Source organism: Tyto alba, unplaced genomic scaffold, assembly GCF_018691265.1.
Source record: "Tyto alba isolate M040663 unplaced genomic scaffold, T.alba_DEE_v4.0 Super-Scaffold_35, whole genome shotgun sequence".
In the NCBI taxonomy this organism is placed as follows: Eukaryota; Metazoa; Chordata; class Aves; order Strigiformes; family Tytonidae; genus Tyto; species Tyto alba.
In genome coordinates, this window is record NW_024881310.1 from 441,497 (window position 1) to 460,747 (window position 19,251).

The following is a 19,251-nucleotide window of genomic DNA, read 5'->3' on the forward strand; positions in this document are numbered from 1 at the left end:
GGCTACTTGAATTCAAGAATCTAATATTTCCTGCTCAGTAAGACCTGCGACCAGGTTCGAATAATCCTGACTCTTTAATTTGTGAGATTGTCTGCATTGTGGGGGACACAGTTATTCTCTCGTAACTATTGATTTTCTTTAAAGGAAGTCAAGGTAGTTTACACCTGAAGGGTGCTTGGGCAAATCTAGGACACCTATTAACTCGAGTCAATCTGGAATCCTTGTGAAAAGCTGAGCATTTGCTTCCTGGCTGCTGGGAAAAGATTCTGCTTTCAGGTCAGTCTGGAAATGCCCTTGCTTCATACTTCATCTGCTTTAGGCTTTTAGCGATTGCAGAGTGTAATTTACCAGTAATAAAAACCCAATTATGCGCTGAACAACAAGGATTTTTGAGAAGTCTTACGAATTTCTCTTTGTGAGGGGGCTGTGTGTGCCTCACTGGATTTCTTGCCTGCATTTGCCAGGAGAACAAGTGCTTTATCTTCTTCATGCTCACCATCTCAGTCTTTGAACATCCTTTTCTCCTTTACTCTGTCTTCTACCTTAAAACTAACCACTGTGCCCTTTGAGGACACTGGTGTTCTGTTTTGTTTTGTTTTTTTTTTTTCCACAGTGGGAGTATTTGTCATTCATCCTAGATCTCAAATGGAAGTACTGAGGTTCAGTTAATGTGATCTAAGGAAACCAGAGGGCCCCCCCCTCAGGAAACGTTGCCCCTGGGGGTTGAGACCTGCCCTCTGTCTGTTCAGATTGCTTGTGGGACCTGCCCTGCCCTGTGGTTTGTTTATCTGCTACCATGGGAGTTGCTGGGGAGGGTGGGCTCATTGGCTTCAGCAAAGGCTTTGTGTGATAGAATTCTGTCACGGATATGAAAATACTGCCTGTTAAGTAACTGATACAAATCTCTGTTCCATTATGATCAGATTATCTCTGAACTTCATAGGACTGAATTATAATGCAGATTCATACTCCATAGTTCCATTGCAATAGTTTGTTTTAAAAGCTGTATCAGATAGATTGAAGAGAGAAGAGCTTGTGACAATGTGGGGAAATGCAATCAATGCAAATTAACTTATTTAACATTTCTAGTGTAGAGACGTCCAATATCACAGTAGCATTTCATCGTTAAAGAAAAAAAGATGTTGGTAATTTCTAGTTGTTTGGTATCCTCCAGGTTATCGGAGATGGTGATTTGAAGAATCAGGTTTCCAATATGAACAAAACAAAAGCGTGATCTGAAAAAAGGTGAATTTAAAACCATAGTGACTTCTCAACATCAAGCTATTTGAGATTTGTGAAAAAGCAGACTTTATCTTATTAATAAGATAAATCAAATATGCATTATGAGCCCCTAGTAAGAATGTGTGTCCTGATACACCAAGGGAGTCAATATTGATTAGCATAAAGTAGCTTCATATTTAATAAATGACTCTTTAAATTTACAATTTTCAGTTAGTATTAGACATGTTAAAATATAAAATATACCTTACATTTCATTGTAACAGTTATCGACTAATTTAATATTTTCAAGCAAATATGGGCAAAACATAAAATGATTTATATTGAATGAATTAAAGGACAAGTTTATAATACTGTATAGGAAGCCACGATGTTTGTCCTAAGATGTATACAAACCTTGAACAGTTAGGACAAACAAGAGTGGGATTACAGAAGGTTTCAAGAATTGAAAAGTTGTGTTTGTTATTTTCATGATGACTTGTTTTAGCAAATATTTGAAAAAGTTATGAGATTATCTATGGAAGACAAAATATCTCTTAAGTGTCAGGAAAGGATTTCAGTCTTACTCTTTTCCTAAGCTATGACAGGTTAAAGCACCTCATTAAAACAGACCATCTAATCATAAAAAAAAAAAAAAAAAATTCTGTAGATGGGAAAATAGGGAATTTTTGCTTCAGCCTTAGTTCTCTGAAATACCAATTATCTTCTAAATGGGTGGATGAATTTGCATGAAGGACATGCTCTACTGTGGATTAATTTTCTGTGTTGGGATGGAATTACAAATTTTAGTTTAAACCATTGCATGTAGGATCGTCTTTGCTTTTGCGGACTTTAACAGTGGAACAGCTAGATATCAGGGACTGGTTGCTCCTGTTTGTGTAAGAGATGGATCAAAAGAAATAGTAAAGAAACTATTATGTTTTCTATTTATGGTGTATTAGTTCCTTAGGCGATATGATAAGCAAACTCAAACTCTCCATCAACAGTGGGTATTATTGGAAATACTACTAATTATAATACATGAAGTATACTATCACAAAGAATATTAGATTTCTACAAAGTGTCTACTTAAGTGCCGTTTATTCTTCTTTAGTTCTTGAGTTAAAAGGAAAGCTTCCATCCCTGCAATTCAAAACTGTGGTTCCCAAAGTAATGAATAAATTATGGTGACTTTAGTTCACGGCTATCTCTGTACAATAATCAGAAGTATCAGCTCTCTAAAGATTACGTGATAACTGCAGGTGGTTGAGAAAAAAATTTGGAATTGGTTTGCATTGGAATAAAACAAAACCAGACTCATGAGAAGCCTGCCTACTTCAAAATATTTTTCAAAAAGCTCCCTGTAACATGCTGAAACACAGCAGGCCTGTTTGCTGCGAGGGAAGAAGACGCTCCCTGCTATGGCAGCGCGCTGGCTGAGTGCAAACAGCAGCTTCAGGGGAAGTAGGTACAGCTGGTGAACTGAAGGTTTCTGATTACTTCCTTCATTTGACTATTAGCTTTTGGGAGGCTTCTTGCAAGATGAATAGCTGAAAACCATCCTAAGATAACTAAATTTTTATAAGCTGCCATGACAGCCGTCAGAGTTCTCTTTCTCATTGTGAAGAAACACTTAGGAAGGTGTAATGATGTGTTTTAGCATTTGCATAGCAAAGTACTGTACAGGGACTCCTGGAGAGTTGTGAATCTAGCACTTCATCGTAATAAGAGTAATAATGATTAAACTTCTGGGGAGTTGGTGAGACTGGGAGAAACGTCCCTGCAGCAAGGGGACTTTCTCTGAGAAGATGTTTTCTTGTTGAGGGAGTTCTCTTTTAAACATGAACCCCTGAAGTCCTCTGTTCCTCACTGTCGGGGCAGGTGCTTCCTCTATATCTACTCAAAGCTTTCCTAACCAGAGAAAGAGGAAATCCACAAAGCTGTCTGGGTAGCTAGAGCCACACTGTGTGCTTTGGCAGCAGCTGAGGTGGTGTCAGGCTTGTTCCTGCTTCTTTTTTGCAAGTAAGATGGTGTTGTGAGGGGCATTTGGAGCTGTGGCCTTTGGTCATGGGCTGGAGAAAGGGTTTCCTGCCCATGGAGACATGCAGTGTAGGGGATCAAACAAGCCTGGTAAACTTCACCTGAGGATGCTAAAAAAAGTCTAAATCCACCCCAGTATAATAATTATCGGTTGTCTTCAGAACACATGAGATCTGGGTTAAGTAGTGAAAGACAGAGATGACAAACATAGTGGTTGTGTCTGTCTGTGGGAGTCGGGGAGCAGAAACTAAGTAGCTGTAGATCAGCCGTCTTCTTTTCTTTGCACAGAAGGATCCTTCTAAGGATCAGAAGAACTAACAACAGTTGTACCTACATCTGGATTTTATTTGCTGCAACTAATTTCCCTGTTCACTGTTGCTCTTGGAGATGCTGTTATACATAGTTATACATAGTTAGTCTGCTGCAATGCAGGCTTTGTAAAATCTGTAAATTTGCCAGAATTAAAGAGAATTAAGACTGTTCTCCAGTTGAGATAAAGTATGAAGGTGAATTAGCAACTCCCCTTATTCTGACGTGGGATTTCTGTCGTTAGTGTTTTTTTCCTCTGATCGAGGTGGAAAAATGAATGTAAAAATTCTTTCTTGTAGTGTTTCTACCAGTTCTCAGACTATGTCTCTGCTGTCACAGCTGGAGAAGATCAATTTGGATTCTGTATTAGGAGAAGCAGACAATGCCAGATATGTTACCTCAGAGATCCTTCATCTGGTTCAGAGTCAAGGTAAATATCTCAGTTTTATGGTTTTAGTAGTTTTTCTTTTGATGAGCCATCCTTCTCGTATTTCTTCCGAGGTGGACTTTAATTGTTGTTTCTGTTCGGTGGACTTGATTAGCCGTCTGTTTTTGTCACTGATTGTTTAAAGCACCTGTTTAAGGCCATGTTTAATGTTGTCTGATATAGTATTGGTTACACTGAGTGCATTTTGTATTGTCAAACAGCTATAATTTAAGTGATAATTCACCGTATACATGTGTATATATATATGAGAAGTAGAAGTATCTGGAAGAGAGCTTTCTTACAGATTTTACCCTTAGAGTGTTTTTTTCTAGGACAAGGTTGTTGAACAAGTGAAAGCAAAAATGAGATTTAAAGTCACTTAATTCTTTGATTTATTTTAGTTAGTATTATCTACATATATGCAGTTTTTAATAGATTTTATTATTTACAGTGTAGTGTAGATTTTCTGATCAATCTGTATGTGATCACAGGGCATTTTGCCCACAAGCTAGTATATTAAAAGAAAAATGGTCTTTTTCTGACTGGCAGAAAAAAACAAGAAGGAGATGACTTCTAAGGGCTCCACTGGAATAGAAGTTATCCTGTCAGCCCTAGAGGTAAAACCTTCCGATCTGTGTGGTTATGGGTACGTAGCAAGTTTTCATTTTATCACTGGGCTTTGTATTACTACAAATACGTTGTTATCCTATCTAGTCTCCAACACTTGTGTAGGACTGTGATGATTAGATATGGTCTAGTTAAGAATTTCTCTCCCTTATTTTTAAATATTGTAAGAAATTATTTGTCAACTATCAGTTCTAATTAATATGCCATATTGCAAACTAAATTTTAATTGTTTTTTTTTGGTTAATTCAGGCTGCATAGTAGATGATTAGCTGGGTGGTTACATCTTAAATTCTGTTTGATTTAGTGGTGGCAGTTTCTCTGAGCTTGTAAGTATTTAAACCACTGTATTAGACTTCTACATTAAGTAAAGAAATCCCTCTATTTTACATTGCAGAATACAAAAGATCCTCAAAGTATTTGAAATATATCGAATATCCTCATTGAGATTGTGTCAGTTGGTAAGTTTTCATTAAGGAGCAGTTTGCAATTTGTGATTATATTCCTGTATTCTTCTGCAGAAGTTGTGTTTTTCCTTTGGGAGGCAGGGTTGTGTTTTTTTAGTAATTTTTTGGGGTTGTTTCGAATGTTTGCTAACAGTGATTTGTATGCAGAATAAAAAGAACACAAAGACTGAAGCCACCTTTCAAATAATCATACACAAATAATTTACGTTGCTGTAAGTATAAGGCCAGCAGGTTCTTTCATAGTGCAGTCACATATGAGGAAAATATTTCTGTTCTAAAGACTTTCCTTATGATAACTGTAGCTTAGGTTCTTAATTGTTCTTTGGCTTCGGAGATATCAGTTGAGTTTTAATTCCTAGGTGGCGGTCGGAGGGCAGGCGTCTTAGTCACTAAAGGAGGGACACAGATCTTATTGCAGTTGCTTTTGACTGCCAGCAAAGACTCTCCACCAACTGGAGAATTAATGGTGCTTCTTCATACTCTTCTTGCAAAAATTGGTCCAAAAGGTGATAATGATATACGTACATAATATGGCTTAATACTTTGTAGTTTTATGATTGTAACTTCAAAAAAATTTTCTTTCTATTATTGTGTAAGCGTGCATGTATTCAGAATTGGTAAAGGAGAACACAAAGATGAGTAAAATAGAGGGGAGGAAAGAATGATGAAAAATAGGTTAGCAGAGTTGACAGCAGAAGAAATTCACAGTTCGTTTAACTTTTTTTTTTGATAACAACTTCAAAATTAGTGTGAATAATCTTGTATTTCTTTGACGTCAGACACAAAGATTGGCATGAAAGCAAGAATTAATGGTGCCCTAAACATATCATTGAATTTAGTGAAGCAGAATTTGCAAAACCACAGGCTAATATTGCCATGTCTTCAAGTATTAAGAGTTTACTCAACCAACTGTAAGTACTGCTGATAGTTATTTTTTTTCCCATGTGATACAAAAGTTTTTACCTAGATACAGTTGAAACATCCGATCTACATGCTTGTTCAATGTTAGATGTTTAAAATAATTATTTTTATCTGAGAATTCAAATTGCTTGAATTCTAATAAAAGCTGTGAAGCGTGCTTGTACATCTCGTGTGTCTTCGATTTTTATTCAGTTTGTGTGTTTATATATATATATATACAAACACTGCCGGGGGTTTTAACCAGTGCTATTGGATGTGTGAAACTGAGTCATCTAACTTTCATAAATGCTGATCCTTTAAGATTTAAACCAGAAATACTAACATTATGCTTGCGAAAGCACTTCAAATTAAATAATTATTCTTTTTATTATACACGCTCACTTATTTTTCTTTTTACTATTTTATTTCATTGTAGATCACTAATGTAAAACTTGGTTCACACAGGACATATTTTAATTATTTAACCTTTCCCTTATTCATTGTGTTGAAGTGCCCTACTATTGGGCTAATACTCTTCCACAAGAGCCGAATTCATTGTCTGGGCAGGCAGTAGGAAGTTGAGGAAAGTAGTGTGTTTCTTGCTGTATCTCTGCTGTTGCTTAGATGCTCTTAAGTTTTTCCTTTGAACTCAAAGTGGCCATTAAACCTCTTAAATAAATATGAGAAATTGAGAACTTAATCACATTCCTCCAAGAGAATCCATAGGATGATCTGTAAGTTTATGTTTTCAGGACATTCAGATGAGCACCTATAATTCATAAAGTCCCAATTCTTTTAAAATGTGGAAACTTTATTTCTCTTGCACTTCTGATAATGAGGTAAAATGCTTCTAAATGGGAGCGTTGAATACAGATAGTTACACAGCTTAGGTGAAAAGTTGCTTTATCCTGAAAATGGGAAATTGAACGGAGTGTCTAATTTGGATTCTGCGTAGACCAGTTCTATCTTGTATTTCCCACTCCTTATAAACAGAAAAAGTAGCAGTTTATTACATTCCGATAAGTAGTACTGGTTAAGCATTGCGTACAGTTGCCACCAGGATAGAGTCCTAACTTTTCTTAGATTCCAGTGGTGTAATGTTGCTGCTCATGATGATGAAATTGCAACTTGGGTTCAAGTACTAAATTCTACACTAATCGCAGCATTCATTATGCTGAAGTCAATTTTTAGTTGCTCTCTTCCTGCTTCATTAGGAGTGCATATTGCTAGACTTGCTTGGGAATTGAATTTCTGTGCCTGTTTCAGCAGTTTGTATTTTCAGTGGGCATTGGGCTTCAGCCATGTATGCACTGAGTGAGCAGAATGTAGGTCTTAACGTAATTTATTTTGTTCCCTTTCAAATAGATTTTTTTGTTTGTTTGTTTCTGAGAACATACATGCCTAACATGTAGCTCAGGAAAGCTTGGATCGGTTGGCATTTCCAAATTTTACAGTGAATGCTTGGCTTTCAAATCCTGGTGGACGTACCTGTCTATTCTGATACTGAAGGATAATAACAAGTCATAAAACTTGTCAGATTTGACATTTTAGAAACCCTGCTGTCTTGACAAACAGAGATTTTTTTTTTTTGGAAGAAAATTGGAAGAAATTTTTTGGAAGAAAAGAGAGCAGAAGCATGCATTGGAAGTAGTATATGATTTTATTTGTAAAGTAATAATGTTTTTCTTCTCTTTCAAATTTTATCAGGATTGGATTATCACACTAATTATGCACAGAGACTATTTGCTTGTCATTGTATGTCTTAAAGCACAAACATATCTGTCATTTTTTGTACTTCAAAATGAACTTGCGTAGATTTTAGTTTATTTTTTTCTTTTGCCTTCCTTACTATCTTAAAATGGATTGTTTTTAACTCTTGCAGCTGTTAATGCAGTGTCCTTGGGAAAGAATGGAGTAGTAGAACTGACGTTTAAGTTCATTGGCCCTTTTAGTAAAAAGAACACTAGCCTTCTGAAGTAAGTAAGGTCTCTTTAATATAGTATATAGAAAAACCTTAGATACATTTCAAAACTTACTTGTAAATGGAAAATAATATTAGAGAAATTAATTGTAACTCATATTTGAAAGCCAGAGTGGAAGGAGGTGGCAAGCAGAACCACAAATCTGACAGTTTAATTTTCCCCAGTAAGGTAACAGAAAATATTTGAATGTCTATTCACAGTACTGGTAGAAGAATATAAATATTACTTTTTGTCTCTAAGATTCCTGCATGGAAACTACAATAGTTATCCTCAAATCAGGACAAACAGATGAAGATAATCCCGTCATTTTTCAATTAGTTGAATTGGCTCCCATATCTTCATTGAGTTTTTAGAGCGACACTATCTGTTTTATTTTGTAATAGAATTTTCTTTCTGTTTTATTTCAAAGCAATTATAGACTCTCAGAGCAAAATCGTAAAACATAGAGTAGCAAGCACCAGCAATATCTGTGCAGTAGGCTATTGTGTGTTAGAAAAAGAAATAAATTCACTGCATACCTTAAAGTGATGACTTAAAATTTTTTTTTGCTTCCCTCTGTGTTTTTATTGTTGTTGGTTTTTTTTGTTTTGTTTTGTTTGTTTTTTTTTTTTTTTAAGTGAACTTAGGGTAAAAATAGATAAATAGGTCTAACTGGAGGTAGCCCCTTCTTTATACATTAGCACCTCTTTTGAAGTACATACCTGTGGAAAACTGGACTTTTCATCTGGATAGCAAAGTAATAATCTTATGTTGTTCATATTCTGAATTCAGTGCAAAAAAATAGTGTTATGTTATCTAAATCTGTTATCTGTGGGCACTGGAGTATCTTTGAACAAAATGCCCTTCCCCTTTAAGCCCCAGGTAAAATTGGACATATTAACTTACTGTTCCATGATGTAAGTAATCGTGATATCCTTGTTTATGGTCTAAGATCAGATACATGAAGTATACCTTTACAAAGAGGATAAAAAGAAGTATATACATCTTCTAGTTGTACATCTTGAGTTAACTGAGACAAGATCTTTGTGTACAAGCAAAATTTTACACATTGTATTGTAGTACAGATTGATGAGCATTACTTCTCAATCTATTTATACACTGCCAGTTTTGACCTAATTTTTTTAAAATTATGTCCTTTCCTGTGTGGGAGTACTTGTTCTGCTGCTAACATAAAAACATGACTTTCAAATGGATCTCATCCATTGATTATGGTTCATAAACATTATGTTGTTACTTTTGGTGTTTTTTTGCAAAGGCGGAAAGTTTTTTTAGCCATTGCAATGATATTTTTAGATTTCGTCATCAGACTTCAGATATATCTGAGATACATTAGATATATCAGAGATGCATGATATTTTATTAAAACCAAATTTTAAGAGCAAAGTCTGTGATACAGTGCAACCAGAAGGATGTGAGGGTAGATGTTAAACATGTCTGTTAGCCGTAAATATTTTATGTAGCTTTACAATGTTGTTTGACTTTTCTTGTTATGTTGACAGGGTTGCTTTAGACACACTTGCTGCATTGCTAAAATCAGGTAAGTGTTTGACTACAAGAAACTGTTTGTCTAGTTGAGATGTATATGTGTGTGTGTGTACACACACAGAGTAGAGATAATACTAAGTCTGTGGCTAAAACAAAATCAAGGCTAGGAAATTTAGAAATAAGGGTAGTTTTATCTGGAGTCTTTGGTGCTTTAATATTTGTGTGGTATGTACATATACGTTTAATAATAAGTTACCGTCTCTTCAGTTGCACACCAGAAAGGCTGTGCTGCTTCTGCAGAACTGGGCTTGATCCAGGGTGGAGAAAGAGCCTTTTACAGGCGCTCACCTCAGCCCTTCAGTAACGGTCATCTCTAGCATAACTCCTGCACATCTTCTTTATACGTACATCTGAAAATAGCTGTTGGATGGCAGGGAGAAATGCAGGGTTTCTTCAGGTACCTTTCTGAATAATTAGGTTTTGGGTCCTAGTGACGAGTCTGTCAGTGATGCTCATGAAGCGGTGGAACCAAGGGTAATGAAACGATCGTCTGTCCCCAGACGTTGGCTATCTTGTCTGGCAGCAGCGGATCCTGACAAATGTGATCTCAGCAGAATTTGCACCAGGATTGGAACTGACAAGGAGTTAAAAACTCGTTCTCTCCGGACAGTTGTATAAAACCTGCAGCATTCCTAGTAGTTTTAGTGGAGTTGGATAAGAACCGAGGCATGATTAGATTTGCAGAAAGCCATTTCAGACAAATTACAGGAAACTTCTGTATCAGTTATTACAGGGTGCTGAGTTTTCTCATGTTTTGATCAGTGTGATACCTTGGTCTTACAGATTTGTGTAATTACTAATGTTGGGATTTCTCTTTGGCAGATTGAGGGAAAGAACAATAATTCAGAAATATTTAATATTCTGTTCTGTAAATGAGCAGTTAAACTTTAATGTTGGGGAAAGAAATTAAATCTTGAAATGGTGTGTCTTTAAAACAGAAGGTCTTGTGCATTTATTTTGAGAGGTTTTATTCAGTCCTGAGGGGTTTTGACATTGTAAATTCCTACACTTTCATATGAGTAAATCTTTTCATAAAAACACTAATCTCTGGTGTATCAAGTCCAGTTGTCATACTGATTAGCCAGTAGTGGGGGTAGAGGTACCCTGAGTTTCTCAAATTTGAGTGATAGTTGCTGCAAAACTGTATGGATGACAGCAGTAAGAAGTTTGTTTCAAATTTTGTATCTGCACAGTGTGTGTGTGTTATATAAATTTTTATCATGCTTTCATTATTTCCCTGTTAATAGGAGTGCCTTGCAGTAAGAACTTTTGATCCTCTCATCAACACGGCCAGCCTAATAATGAGAAAATGTTTTCCTAAAAATCGTCTTCCTTTACCAACTGTTAGAAGTGCTTTCCATTTCCAACTCCCAGTTATTCCTGCCAGTGGTCCTGTGGCTCAGCTGTACAATTTGCCTCCTGATGGTATGTTCATTTTGTAGTATTTTATCTTTGAGTATGTAGCATAGCTTTAAGTAAGGTGGAATCAACTGCAGTTATTTTGTGTTCTCCACTAAACCTGGATTCTGATATTCTTCTCAGCTAGAAAAGGGCCTGTGGCTGTTAGTGTAGAGCACCAGTTTCTAATGTTAAGCTTTAACTGATTAAAATTTTGTCTACACATATTTTATGGTTCTGATATATAAAATAAAAAATTAAAATGGGAACTAAAATGTCATGTTCATCAAACCCTGGACTGTAAATCATAGGCTACACATATTAGTCCACAAACTTAAATGGGTGTTGTGGTTTGGGCTCGGAGGGCAACTGAGCACCACCCAGCCGCTCATTCCCCCCCTGCCCCACAGCTCTGAGAAGGAGAAAATAAGCCAGGCTTGGGGTTCGAGGTAAGACAGGGTGGGATAAATCACCCACTATGGTCACGGGCAAAAGGCAGACTCGTTAGGTGTTAAAAAAAAAAAAAAAAAGGAACGTAGATTTAATGCAGTTACTAACAACAACACTTAGACAGAGAAGGACAGTGAGAAGCATTACTGCATCTTGAGAACACCTTCCCCCCAGCCCTCCCTTTTTCCTGGGCCCAGATTTACTCCTGATATCCCTACCTCCTTACCCCAGGGGCAGGGAACTGGGGGTGCAGTCAGTGCTGCCGCTTCTTCCAACTTCAGGGCGGGAGGGGGTGGAAGGAACTTCTGAAACTTCTCCCCCTGCTCCATCGTGGTCCCCCTCTCACAGGACACAGTCCTCCACAAACTCTCTCTGACGTGAGTCCCTCCCACGGGCCACATTGTTCCCCAAACTGCTCTGGCGTTGGACACCAACTTTCTCCAACTGGAGTCCCTCCCATGGCTGCAGCCCTTCCCAAGCTGCTCCAGCGTGGGACACCCCTGCGTGCTGCAATCCTCCCAGCACTGAGCTACAACAGAAGGGGCTGCTTCTTCCCATATAGTCCCAGCTGATTTCGGGTGCAGCCACCTTAGTCGGCTGTATGATGTCCCTCACAGGCCATAAATCAGTGTCTGCTCCACCGTAGATCTCCATGGGTGCCAGGGGGGGCCGCCCTGCCATCTCCCCACAGGATACAGGAGGGTCTCTGCTCCGGCACACCTCCCCCCTCCTTTCTTCCTCCGTTCCTCCACTGACCTTGGTGTTCATGCAGCTGCAGCAACTGCCCCTCACCACGTCCCCTCTTAAATAGGTTATCGCGGAGGCGCAGCTGATGGGCTCAGTTTTGGTGCAGAGGTGGAGCTGACTTGGAGCTGGGGGAGCCTCGAGAAGCTTCTCACAGGGGGCCACCCCTATCACCCCCTCCCCTGCTACCAAAAACCTCCCCACTCACTCAAACCCAGCACAATGGGCTCTCTTTTTAACTTGCATTCTCCTATGTGAAATGTAATCTAGTGTACACCCTGTTTTACAGGAGTGTATCTTCCTTGATTTCTTTCTGTTACTCGGAAAACCGGATGTAGTGAATCTAGATTAACATGCCATTTGAAGCACTGTTTTTTAAATTATTGTGGTTAGTCCTTCATTTGCATGATGAGAAAGGTAGAGCTGCTTTCTTGGACTCTTGCAGTCAATGAGGCAACAGTTGTCTGCAGAGCATTTGTATGGTGCTTTGTTGGAAATAGATTCATCCCATTGTGAACACTCTTCATTAGTTCTGGATAATATTGAATGCATTTTCATATATGGTGAAATATCTTGGTACCTGAGTAAGCAACTGATGAAGTTGCTGTCAGGAAGTTACTTTAAAATGAAGAGGCAAAGTCAGACTTTTTAGTATCTTCTTATTCACAGTACCTCCTGAAATAAAATGTGGTCATTGCGTGAAAGAAGACCTCTATCTGATTGGGGTTCAGATGGATCACACTCAAACTGCAGGAGGTCAGAGTTTGTTTATGTTTTGTCTTCCAAGTGTGTTTTCGACATTTCAAAGAAATGGGTTCCAAAATCCACAGAAATTAAACCTCTACTTACTACTACCAGAAACCTTGTATTCTGTTGAAGTAGGCTACCAATAGTGGTTGGTTATTTTTAATAGATTTGTTATCTATTTTAAAAAGAAATGAAAAACCTAGGGGCATAGAATACATAGGATTTTATTTTTCAGGAAAAACTTCTGTATTAAAAGACACGTAGAATGTTGGGGTGGGTACAGATCTGAGTTTATTAAAAGTATACTCTTGTGTAGTTAGTATTGTAAAATCAAGACGTAATCATTCTGAATACACTAGAAGATCAGTATAATTTGTAGGCCTCTGAGTGAGCTGTTTACTGGCATTCGGAAAGTTTTCTGCATGGAAAACCTTTCAGAAAGCATAACAAAAAAACCTCAGCACTCAAACCACATGAGAGCTCTAGAAAAAAGATCAAATTTGCCACTAGTGAGCAGAACACCTGCCAGAATAACCAGCTAATGCTCACTTCCACATATTAAGGAGTTAGCCCACTTCTTCTTAGTCATGTGTAAATTGGTTTGCTTCCCCTTCTTTTTCTGGGTTAAAAAGGGAAGAAGTCCTAGATAAACTGGAGTCCAAATACATCAAAGTAAGTAGAAATTAAGTGGAAACTAGTCTTTAGTGTCCCAATGGTTCCACGTGTCTAAAAAAATAACATGTTGCTGTATGCTTTGGGGGGTGAAATTTAGTTGCCAGCCTGTCTAGGCTGAGCAGTTGCAGTGACCACTCTCCTTGAGTATTTTCCGCACCGATTGAATCTCCAGTGATATGTTCCTGATTTTTTTTTTTCCTTAGATTGTTACGCACCCACTTAAACAAGACAAAAAAGGTGAAGAGGGTGTCTCCTCCCACTGTTCCCTGATACAGGGGCAACACTAGCTGACATGACTAAAAGCTGCCGAGATCTCAGTTGTTTCGTTGGATGTGGTCATTACTACTTGTGTTGGGAAAACATGTCAGAGCCACCTCCTTTTGTGCTGACCTCAAGCCATGCTGAGATGTTCTCGACACATACACATTCTAAAGTATTTCTAATAGCCATCTGCTGTCTTGCTGGGGTTTTGGGGGCAGAAGGGTGTTGGGTATTTTTTAGTTTTGTTTAAACCAGAGATCTTTGATTTTACTTAAAACTTCATGGAAGTGTAATAAACTGGGTCTGCAACATTGTCAAACAAGCATTTTATTTTGTAGATCTTGTACTAGTAATTAATGTTTACTAGTTGGTTTTCACAGCTTTTTCAAGTGGTAAGTAAAAAAGAAAGTAAATCCAGAACATAAAGTTTTTTTGAGTTTATGTATCAGAGAGTCATAAAATGGTTTGGGTTGGAGGGGACCTTAAAGATCGCCTAGTTCCAACCCCCCTGCCATGGGCAGGGACCCCTTCCACTAGACCAGATTGCCCAAAGCCCCGTCCAACCTGGCCTTGAACACTTCCAGGGAGGGGGCAGCCACAGCCCCTTTAGGCAACCTGTTCCAGTGTCTCACCACGCTCACAGGAAAGAATTTCTTCCTTCCACCTAATCTAAATCTACCTTCCTTCAGTTTCAGACTGTTACCCCTCACCCTCTGACTACACTCCCTGATAATTGTCCCTCCCCATCTTTCCTGTAGCCCCCTTTAAGTGCTGGAAGGCCGCTGTAAGGTCCCCCTGGAACCTTCTCTCCCCTCGGCTGAACAACTCCAACTCTCTCAGCCTGTCCTCGTAGGGGAGGTGCTCCATTCCCCTGATGATCCTCATGGCCCTTCTCTGGACCCACTCCAACAGGTCCATGTCCTTCTTCTATTGCGGGCACCAGAGCTGGACACAGCCCTCCCAGTGGGGTCTCACGAGAGTTGAATAGAGGGGCAGAATCCCCTCCCTCGACCTGCCGACCACACTTCTCTTCACGCAGCCCAGGACGTGGTTGGCTTTTTGGGCTGTGAGTGCACGTTGTTGGCTCCCAGTCAGTTCTCCATCCACCAACACCCCCGAGTCCTTTTCCTCAGGGCTGCTCTCAATCCACTCATCACCCAGCCTGTATCTGTGGTTGGGATTGCCTTGACCCATGTGCAGGACCTTGCACTTGACCTTGTTGAACTTCATGAGGTTTGCACAGGCCCACCTCTCAAGGCTGCCCAGGTCCCTCTGGATGGCATCCCTGCCCTCCAGCGTGTCGACAGCACCGCCCAGCTTGGTGTCATAGGCAAACTTGCTGAGGGTGCACTTGATCCCACTGTCCGTGTCCCCAACAAAGATGTTAAGCAGTGCTGGTCCTGACACCACCCCCTGAGGAATGCCACTCGTCACTGCTTTTTACTCGCCATAGACCACAACCCTTTGAGTGCAACCACCCAGCCAATTCCTTATCGGCTGAGTGGTCTATCCATCAAATCCACACCTCTCCAATTTAGAGACAAGGATGTCATGCAGTACAGCAGCTTTGCAGAAGTCCAGGTAGATGACATCTGTTGCTCTTCCCTATCCACCGGTGTTGTAACTCTGTCATAGATTAAATGTTTTGGATTAAATGTGTAATCTGCCTTACAAAGCTTTTTTGTATCACAGTGGATGATGCAGTAGATGAAAGTGATGATCATGAAGATACTGAAACAGAACCAGAAGTTGAAACCGAAAATGATGATGGTAAGGACCAACATTTTAAGGTTGGTATGAGATAAAATGGACAGGCAGAAGTCAGGCATAATGGGTTTTTAAGTTGCTTGAATCATGTATACAGCCATATATATTCTAAGTGTAAAAGGACTTTGAAGAGGTTTCCTGGGAAGTTCCTAAAATTAAAGAAGCTGCTGAAACTGAAGGTGGGTTCTGCTTGAAAATGTCAGCCTTTGTTGTTCAGATTTTTATCAAAACTTGTTTGCTTCACACTTGATGTGTCTGGAGTACAGTGGAAGAGAGCTGCAAAGTCTTAGCAGTGTTCTGTTCCTAACTTGTATTTCTCTTAGACCATTCTTCCCACCTGAGCTGCTCAGTATGTAGGAGCTGCTCTTAACTTTCTCTGCCGTTCTGGACTGGGATTGACTAGGCCAGTGTTTCAGCACAGTAAATTTGAAGTTCAGCCAGCTGTAGAGGTAGAGATCAGACCTCTCAGTATTGTAGCACTTTGGGAAAGTCTTGTTCTGCTCTCCAGCTGCCAGTCAGGACATGAAAAAGAACATTTGGTCAGAACAGCCTTTTTCTATATTTTTATGGAACATACATTCAGGAGTTAATTGAACTGTATGGACAGGCAAATTTTATTCAAGGATCTCATGAGCCCTGATGAAGGGATTATCTTCCATAGAAGCAGTTAGGCTTTTGTCACTGCAGTCAGATGAAATCTCCACATTCCAGGTTGCAATAGTTGGACTGTGCACAGATCTCATGTGAAGTGTCGTCTGATGTCTGTGCATAATATATTTGTATGAAAGCAAGAAAATTTAGATGTTTGTAATCTTCTGTTGACACGGGGGCTTTGGCATATTAGTAAAACTGAGCTGCTTAAACCTTCCTGGTGAAAGAGATAGTTTAGCTAATTTTAAAATAGTGATATTCAGCTTTTAAGGGAATGGCTGCATCAGAATTAAAAGGTGAATGTAATTATTTTAGAAGTTCATTAATTCTGGACGCAAGATTAATTTATTCTGGTGCTCTTTCAGAATGATGATATTGAGACTGATATTAATAAACTGAAACTAGACAGGAATTGGGAAGACCCATAGAAGAGCTGAAAATATATGAGCAATTTTTCCCGGAACTTTTAGAAAACTTTCAGGTAAAGTATGTGTTACCCACACATCCCTCATCATGATGCATTGACCCTGGTATAGTCTGTTTTTTTTTGGGGGGGGGGGGGTGAGGGGGTGGGAGGGGGAGATGTTAGTGGGTTAGTTAGTTCCTCTAGCCAAAAAGTGAGAGTCAGCAGTTCTAGAGCTACATGAGAGTGCTATATAGTGAGTTATTCAGTTAGATGTTATGGGTTGACTGAAAAGGGGGCTGTTGGCAGATATAAAGGAAAACTGTTTTCTAATGTCTGATTATTGCACACAGCAGGAAGTAAAATTGTAGGAAAGGATGTGAGACTTCTGACAAAAATTCATCATGGTAGGTATTTCCTTAAATGCTGTGCACCTCTTTAAAGCAGTTGGTTGAAGTACCTGGGGAATTGCATTGACTTGATAGCTTGCTACTTAATAACTACTTGTTTATTGCTGTGACACTATCTTCTTGTAAAAGCTGAAACTTCATTGCTATGTTCATGTAAGTTTAAAACATAATAACTGTTGTCTTTTAAGTTATGCTTATTTTGGATTATTGCGAAGCATACCTCAGGAACAATGCAATAGAAGGTTTTCTAATATTAATGAAACTTTAGGAACTGTTTATTTTTTTTTTTAATATTTTTTTCTCTTTTATTTTTAAGGAATGTGAGTTAGTTTCCAAGGAACCAAAGCCTTTTGTAGCTGATGCAAATCTGAGTGGACCTATTGTTGTTCCTACAGCAGGAGAAGAGCACTCTGCTGAAACAAACAAGTCAACAAAAGGAGTTGCTTTGAAGGAGAGCAATCCTTTATTGACAGAGGAATCCAATAGAAGGCCAGCCTTTCTGGAACTACCAAAGAAAGAAACTATTAAAGACAGTAGTCTACATGAGCAAAATGATCAAAGGAACTGTTAGCAGTCGCAATCCGAAAGAATTTACCTACACACAGCAGATAAGCAGGCACTTCTTTATTCCAGCGCTGGGGAACACGGGGGATAGCTCCGCCAAAGACGTGTTCGTCGACAGGTACAAAGCACAACATATTTATACACTTTTTCAGCAGAGTCATGGTTACAGAAGATCAACAAAATTCATAAAGTTTAAGTTGACCTTAATAATGATTGGCTTTCTGTTACCTCATCTTACCTCTCTTCCTATTCTACAGAGATCATTGGTCATCTTTACTGATTGATTTAAATAGAATGGGGGGAGGGCAGTGATTAACATATTCATGTTATTTCCTGGGAATTATTATCATATGCAAATGTCCCTAACGCATGCGTGGTTATACTGGACGGGGTCCTCTGGTGGTCGTCGATAGTCTTCCTCACTGTGTCGGCTGATTGAACTCCATCCCTGCGCATGCTCACTCCATCTTTGGTTAATGTTCACCTCTCCCTTGGTGAACCAAGGGAACTTGAACAATAGGTACCAGTTTTCCTCTGGTACCTATTGTTTCAAGTCAAGATCCATAACCAGTACCCATTGTGTTAATTCAGAGTCCATAGTGTTCAAGGCACACAGCATACTAGTTGCTTAATCCTAAGGGCCTCAGTGTACTTTATATTCTCAGAACTACTGTAGCTTCATGTTAAATCAAAATCATACTTTTAAACTAAAATCAAAATAATATTCTAGGATCCCGACTGTTTTATTAAGGTATTTGCAACAGAACTTGCTTCCAAAGAAACTTGCCAGTGTCTAAGCCAAGAAATTGTGAAAGGATTGGACAGAATCAGTCTGCAGAACAGTGCGAAAAATGATCAGTATTATGGTACTGGGTGTGTAATAAAGAAGGAAAGCAAAACGGGCCTTACCACACTTGCTTGTAGTAAACCTTGTGAACATGTTTCACCCTGTGGAAGTAGCCTCTTTGAAGGATCATCTGTCTGGCTGGGAAAACTCTGCTGCACTGGAGTGGATTCCGAGGAGGAGGATTCCAGATCTAGTTCATCAGGGGAACAAGTCATGCTTGAAGTTTCTGATGTATCACCAGTTCATGACTGTGATCTTTATATTGAAATGGTGAAAACCACAAAGTCTATTCCTGAATATTCAGAAGTGGCCTATCCAGATTATTTTGGCCATATTCCACCCCCATTTAAGGAGCCTATTCTGGAAAGGCCGTATGGAGTACAGAGGTGAGTTACCATACTCCTTTTTTGTTGTTTTCCTTCCCCTGAGAAACAATCTTTAGGATGAGATTAGCAGGCACATATACAATGTTTATTAGTCATTTAAAACTGTTTTCCGTGAAAAGTAGTTTGAAGATAGGTGAGTAGACATTGATCAATGCAGAACCATAAACAAGATAAACAATATGTTCTGATGTTGTAATTGCTAATTCTGTAATTCAGTTTCTAAATACTAAGTTTAACTTACAGTCTCCCCTTGTGCCTTCCCACCATCCCCCATCATGTGAATTTTGTAGTTTAAAAACCAAAAGAAAACAAAACAACCCATGAAAAACCCAGACAAACAAACAAGAAAAACCCCACCTGAATGCTCCCTTCAGGTCTTAGCAAAGAGAGGACAGTTAATAGTTTAAAGATACTTCAGCTCTTCTCTTTGCTGTGC

General features: G+C 39.0%; 1 pseudogene; it reads left to right on the forward strand.

Annotated features, from left to right (window-relative positions):
- Positions 1 to 214: 214 nt before the first annotated feature.
- On the forward strand, positions 215 to 18,819 carry LOC122154265 (annotated as a pseudogene).
- Positions 18,820 to 19,251: the final 432 nt, after the last annotated feature.